The sequence below is a fragment of the Microtus oregoni genome, unplaced genomic scaffold, assembly GCF_018167655.1.
Source record: "Microtus oregoni isolate MIOR12 unplaced genomic scaffold, Mior012 000159F_ref0000335, whole genome shotgun sequence".
In the NCBI taxonomy this organism is placed as follows: Eukaryota; Metazoa; Chordata; class Mammalia; order Rodentia; family Cricetidae; genus Microtus; species Microtus oregoni.
In genome coordinates this window covers 1,091,597-1,098,049 of record NW_024544814.1, presented here as the reverse complement: position 1 = coordinate 1,098,049, position 6,453 = coordinate 1,091,597, and the positions used below count along the sequence as shown (strand labels likewise).

Below are 6,453 nucleotides of genomic sequence, written 5' to 3'. Positions count from 1 at the left end.
TTTTCCTTGGTTTCCTTGGGTATCATTCACTGATTTACTCAATTCCTCGAACTTTCTATTATACTTCTCATCCATTTCTATAAGGGCGTTTTTGATATGCTGTTTAAGGGTGTCAATCACTTTCATGAAGTCAGTTTTTTCTACTTCTTCTTGATTAAGGTGTTCATGTCCTCCTGTTGTGGGGTCACTGGCTTCTGGTGGTTTCGTGTTGTTTTTCAGATTGTTGGGAGAATTCCTGCATTGGCGTCTGCCCATCTCTTCCTCCCAATACTCCCCTTTGGATCTTCTTTTACAGGATCAGGTCTTCTTGCCCACTGATGTACCTTCCCAGTGATGTCACTCCCCAGAGATGTTTCTCCACAATGATGTTTCACTCGGTGCCCAGATCGAAACTCCATGCTGCTTGGTTAGCTCGCGAACAAAGGGCCCACCCTGCTCGCTGCGGGCAGGCTATGGGAACAAAGGAGCTACCGGCCACCCCTTTGTCCTCCCGGTTCGGATTCCTAGGCCTTCTCTTTTAACCCCTAATTTCCCCCATACAATTACTTCTTTCCCGTTTGGAGCCTTTCAATATGTAAAGCCAGTTTCTATTATTCCACTTTCAGTTGGTGCAAGTTGTGGAAAAGAATTTTTTTTGGGGGGGTGGTATTTTATTTGTTCTTATTTTTTAATACATCTAGCAAGTCTGTATATTTTAATTGGAGAATGTAGTCTATTCACACTGAAGTTTATTGTTGATAGATAAGTACCCATTCTTGATGTTTTGATGATTTTCTTCTAGTTGTTTTGAATATTCTTTGTTCTTTCTATCCTCCTATAATCTTTGTGGATTGATTGTTAACTCTGTCTATTATGTTTATTGTCTACTTCTAATATCCATCCATATTATATTTAGAAAACAGTCTAGATGAAAAAGGAAAGTAATGAAGTACATGAGTGACAGACACAGACCAAGAGGACAGCTAGACAAATATTCCTCAGGAGCATGAAGGACTAGATTTATCACACATTAAATCTCACTAAACTTACATATTAAGGAACTACATCTACAGAATACTGCAAAAGCACAGTGCACAAACTGAAATTTGCCCCTTTCTGCTTAGGAAGTCCCTTCACTCTTAACCTTCATAGCATGTTGTCCTCTTGGTTCCAAATTGCATTGTTGCTATTAGTGTTTACCCTTCTTTTGATCTTCATTTGGCTCCTTGGTGCTAGAACTCTTAGAGTCTTCCCTTTTAGATATCATCTTTTTTATATGCCATTTGAACAACCGAATTATATCTGTTGAAATGGAGAAAATGCCTGCCTAATGTTTATTCCTGTTTCACTGTTTTCAAGCAGGAAATTTCTTCTTTTAGCTTGTTACACCTGTCAGCATGCTGCTGATACTTGAATTCTTCCATTTTGGTTCCTGTTATAAATAGATCTTTCATCCATACTATTTGTTTCAACTGGTTCCTTCTTGTTCTAATCTTCCTTAGCATACTCTTTGTATGCCAACCATGTTTCCAATTTCTTCTCCAGACGATTAGGTTACAATTGGTCCCTCATATGTCAAGCTTTATCTTTGGCAGAAACATACAATTCTGTTGGCATTAGTATTAAGGGTAACTTTGATATGAAGAACTAAAGGAGAGGTTAGGGAATTCTAATCAGAGTAAACTGTCCAGAAAATTTGTTGTCTCTAGCCATCTCTCTCACCAGTGCTACCACACTTTATTCTGTTCCTCTGCAACCGCTGAAAGCGTCTGGCTCTTTTTGCTTGTTATAGTGTTGTTCCTATTAATAAGTTTGGTAAAGATACCTCCCAGAATTCTAACACCAAAGATAGGGGGTGATATGCAGAAACATAACATTACCAGCCAACATACCTCCCTGAATGGTATTTTCCACTGCAAATCAGGACTGATAGTATTAGCGGGGTTTTGTTAAAAAGAAGCTAGAGCCTGGGCATCCTTGTCATGTTACCAACAGGATCACTTCTCCCATGTCACTCTAGTTGAATTCTGCATCTTGCATAGCTTTCTGATATAGGACAACAGTCCTCTTTGTTAGATCTGTGACAATATCTTTAAATTGAGCTTGAGTCATTTTTTATTTAAATCTTTGGGTCTATAACATCCATTTTAAAGTATAAAAAGTTGATGTTTATTCTGTATAGAAGAAATCACAGCCTTCGCATCAGCTTTTGTCACCCTCTGAAAGTACATGTTGTCTTGTTCAAATCAATGTGTTTATTTCTTAAACTCCTTTACAGCATTCCATAACAAAGTTAAGTCAAAATATTTGTCTCCTTTGCCCCTCTTGATGGATTTCACCTGAAACATTTCTTTCTGAAATTGCAGGATAGAAATAACCAAAATTCCACCACCTAATTCATATACAGCAACAAATTCATTTTCAGATTTGTCTAGACCAGAGGCCAGAGGATCATCTGTGGGTTGATCACAATGAAGTATATTTAGTTCAGCTATCAAGCTTATCTTCATGAGTCACTGAAATAAGTAGGGGCTGTTTTGATCACCTGATTTTTTTTTTTTTTTTTGCTGTGTGACTTAATGTACTGTTGTCTCTTTTACCTTCATGAACACAAATGTTCCAGCCTGACTTAGAGAATAAAGTTTTCAGTGAGCCTCAACAGACATTATCTCTGTAAGCAAGGGCAGTTTAAAAAGAAACATTCTTAGCATCTTTCCATACTTTAGGGTCATATAGCAAAGGCCAATGCAGTCCTTGAATGTATTGTTTGTGTTGCTGGCAGACTCTCCTTCTCCATGTTTTGTAAAGGTAGCAACAAAAAGGATGATCAGGCATTTTCAGCATTCAACAAATCCTTTGATTGCTTGCCTTCCATAACTGCCACAAAAGAGTTGGTGGTACCCAATTAATACCAACAACTGCACCTTTTATTGCTTCTGAGCCTTGAAACAAATCCAAAACCTTCATGACTAAGGCAATTCCAATCATCCTGCTGATCAGTGGCTTCAGGTCTTCTAGGAGGGCTACAGCACCAACAAGACCTGCTTATCATGGAACCTGGACAAGGGAAGTAAGAGGCAGCAAAGAAGCATTTGGTAGTCCTAGAGGCGTACAGTATGATCTTGACAGCACTTCCAGAAAACTCTTACCACAGTTGTTTCCTTCTTAAAGCTCTTCTATGCATTGACTAATCTAGTGAAATTTGTGCTATCATATACTTTCATGACCGACCAGTGATCTCCACCAGGGCAGGCCCAAGGTAATGACTTCCACAGGAGCAGGCTCAAGGCAATGACCTCCACAGGAGCAGGCCTGAGGCAGCGACCTCCACAGGAGCAAGTACAAGGGGGGAGGGGCGACCTCTGAAGGAGGAGGCCTGAACCAGAGACTTCTGCAGGACCCGGCCCAACGCAGGGACCTCCACAGGTGCAGTCCCAAGAAGGGGATATTTGTGGGAACAGGCCTGAGCCAGTGACCTCTGCCAGAGCAAGTCTGAGGCAGCAACCTCCACAGGAGCAAGATTGGGCCAGTGACCTCCTGTAATTTTCTTAATCAGATTGTTTAAAGTAGGAAGATCGGCCCTAAATCTGCGCCCCACTTCCTGGTGGCTTCCTACATTAAAGGAGATGGAAGAAGAAAACTGCTTTTTGCCTGTATCTTTTCAATCTCTCTGGCAAGTTTGTATTTCCTGTTGCTACAACCAGTATTTAATCCAACTTCTTCAGGATTCCACTGTAGACTGAACACCAACAGCTTTCCATAAATCTTCTAGGATTCCAGTACTGGATTGAAACTATTGAGACATCCAACCTTGTCTTAACAATTCCAGGGGTCTTGGTCTTTTTCTCGTGAGACAGCAATTGCTGGACTACCTGGCCCATATAATGTAAGCCAGTCTAAAAATTCCCTTTATATGTAATTAATATATATTATCTCTGCTCTGTTAGAGACCCCTGACAAATTCAAGGTTTATTTATTCCTTTATGAAAGGTAACCATGCCAGCTACAATAATCATGAGTTACAGCTATTTTATTGTCTGGGCTTCTAATATGTAATTTTTTAATGTCTTGGCCTTTATGGTTTCTTCTGGTGAATATGCTGTTAGCACAAGGAAGAGAAACTTCAATGTGACTTTGTACTTTTCTGCTGCACATTACAATTTGTCTGTTTTAGATATATTGTACTATCATAAAGATTTATCCTCATCATGCCAATTTAGCATTCTATAGGTGATGGAGGAAGGTCATTGGCTAATAAAGGAACTGCCCTGGCCCATTTTATTGGTTAGGACATAGGTAGGTGGAGTAAACAGATCAAAATGCTGGGAGGAAGAGGAAGTGAGGTCAGAGACTCCAGCTCTCCTCTCAGGAGCAGACACCAGAGAGAGACGCCATGCCCTGCTCCCGGGATGAAGCTCCAACCCAGGATGGACTAGGCTAGAATCTCCCCGGTAAGCGCACCTTGGGGTGCTACACACAGATGATTAGAAATGGGCTAAATTAATATGTGAGAATTAGCCTAGAAGATAAAGGGCCAAGCAGTGTTTAAAAGAATACAGTGTCCGTATAATTATTTCGGGGCATAAGCTAGCCGAGCAGGCGGCCAGGGTGCTGGGGACGCAGCCCCGCCGCCCTTATTACTTCATATGGCGCCCACGTGGACAACTGCTTCCACATAAAGCCTGAGACAGCTTGGGAAGTAATTCTAGAACAAAATGAAAGCATTGTGCCTGGTTTCTTGGTAGCAGCAATTTCTCGGTTCTACTCTGCTTGCTAGAGGCAAGCAAGCTCCTCATCTAAGAGAGGCTTCCTGACTCAGCTTTAGCTGCAAAACCCTGCAGCTCATTAAGAGGTCCTGCCACGAAACACTTAAACGGTGTTGACGAAAAGCTGAACGCATGCTTTTCGGTTTTCAGCCATAGCAGGAAAAAAGCTGCACCGTTTAAAAATGCTGGTTTTCTGGACTGTCCTGCCAGGACAAACTCTGACGCTTTTACGCAGGCGGTTTGTGCGGTTTACAAGCACAGGCTGTTGAAGCTCGCTTGCTGGCTACAGCCAGTACCTCAGCCATGAGGCTGGAAAGCTAAGGAATGGACTGGATCTAGCTGGCAAAGCCACGCCTTTAATCCTACCCATATTGCTCAGTAATTTAAAGGCTCATGTGGTCAGAAAAAGAGAGATATACAGTAAAGAGAGATTCAAAGACAGAGAAAATTTCTGAATGGTTTAAAGTGTGTGAAAAATATATGCAGACTAAAAGTTGAAGTTCTTAAAGTAAAAAACAAAAAAAGGAAGAGAGTTGTTGTGTGTGGTAGCACACGCCTTTAATCCCAGTGCCTAGAAGGCAGAGACAAACAGATCTCTGTGAGTTCAAGGTGTAGCAGTGTACACCTTTAATCCCGAATGCCTGGGAGGCAGAGACAGGCGGATCTCTGAGAGTTCAAAGACAGCCTGGTCTACAGAGTTACTTCAGGTCAAAGATACAGAGAACCTGTCTCAAAAAGTAAAGAGTTAAAAGTAAAAATAAACAAAATAGAGGTTAAAACAAAGCTGCACAAAGATGGAAAATACACAGAGAATTTTGATACTGTATGCTATTATGCTCTCTTTGAATTGTTTGAATGCTGAGGAAAGAGCAAAAGCTACTAAAAGATATTTATTTATAAATGCTGCTGAGCTAATCCAACATAGATATTTTGATGCCTTGAATTTGAAATTTGGACCTAAGGACATGATGCTTTGGAAAGGAGTTTCTTATTTTGTTTTCACAGAGGATGAGACGCTGTTCATTTCTTCTATTCCGATTTGGTATGATGGACCACGTCCTCCTGAATGGTTCCTGTGCACGCCTTCAAAAAATTGCTTCGCTCAACTGCCAACTGAGATGAAACTAGCACACAGGTTATACCATGAAAGACCTAATTAACGACGCCCCCATTCAGCAGGAAGCAGTATGGAGAGAAAAAACTGCGCCCATATTCCCAAATATGGTTTATAAACGTTCTTTTACATTTAAAGAGGGATATGATATAGATATGAATAATTTACATTAGTATAGATTTTGCTTTATTGATAGAGATTTAAGGTCAATTTTGTTATATGTATAAGTGTTTCTGATTTTGATTAAGGTATTGTGATTGTGTAGTTCATTTAAATATGTACTGTATAATTAAGAAATATAGGTTGTTAATGGATAATCATCAATAATAGTAAAGCTTGTAGTCATGTTAGTTAAGATTTTCTAGATGTGCGTAGATATATTTTAGATAGGCACACTTCATATTTTTCAAAGATTATAGAATATGGCATTTTAAATGTTTTAATAACTGAGGACTTTTCATGACAATGAGACACTCTGCTCCTGGCAGCACCAATCTACTTCAAGAGGAAGATGGGCATCGAAGAGGTACCTTATGGAGTTTGATAGCCATTTGGGCAAGAAACTGCTCTTGCCTGGACTATTGCATAAACTGG

General features: G+C 40.2%; 1 pseudogene; it reads right to left on the bottom strand.

The window, feature by feature from the left end:
* Positions 1-2,234: 2,234 nt before the first annotated feature.
* On the bottom strand, positions 2,235-3,031 carry LOC121445103 (annotated as a pseudogene).
* Between the last annotated feature and the right edge of the window lie 3,422 nt (positions 3,032-6,453).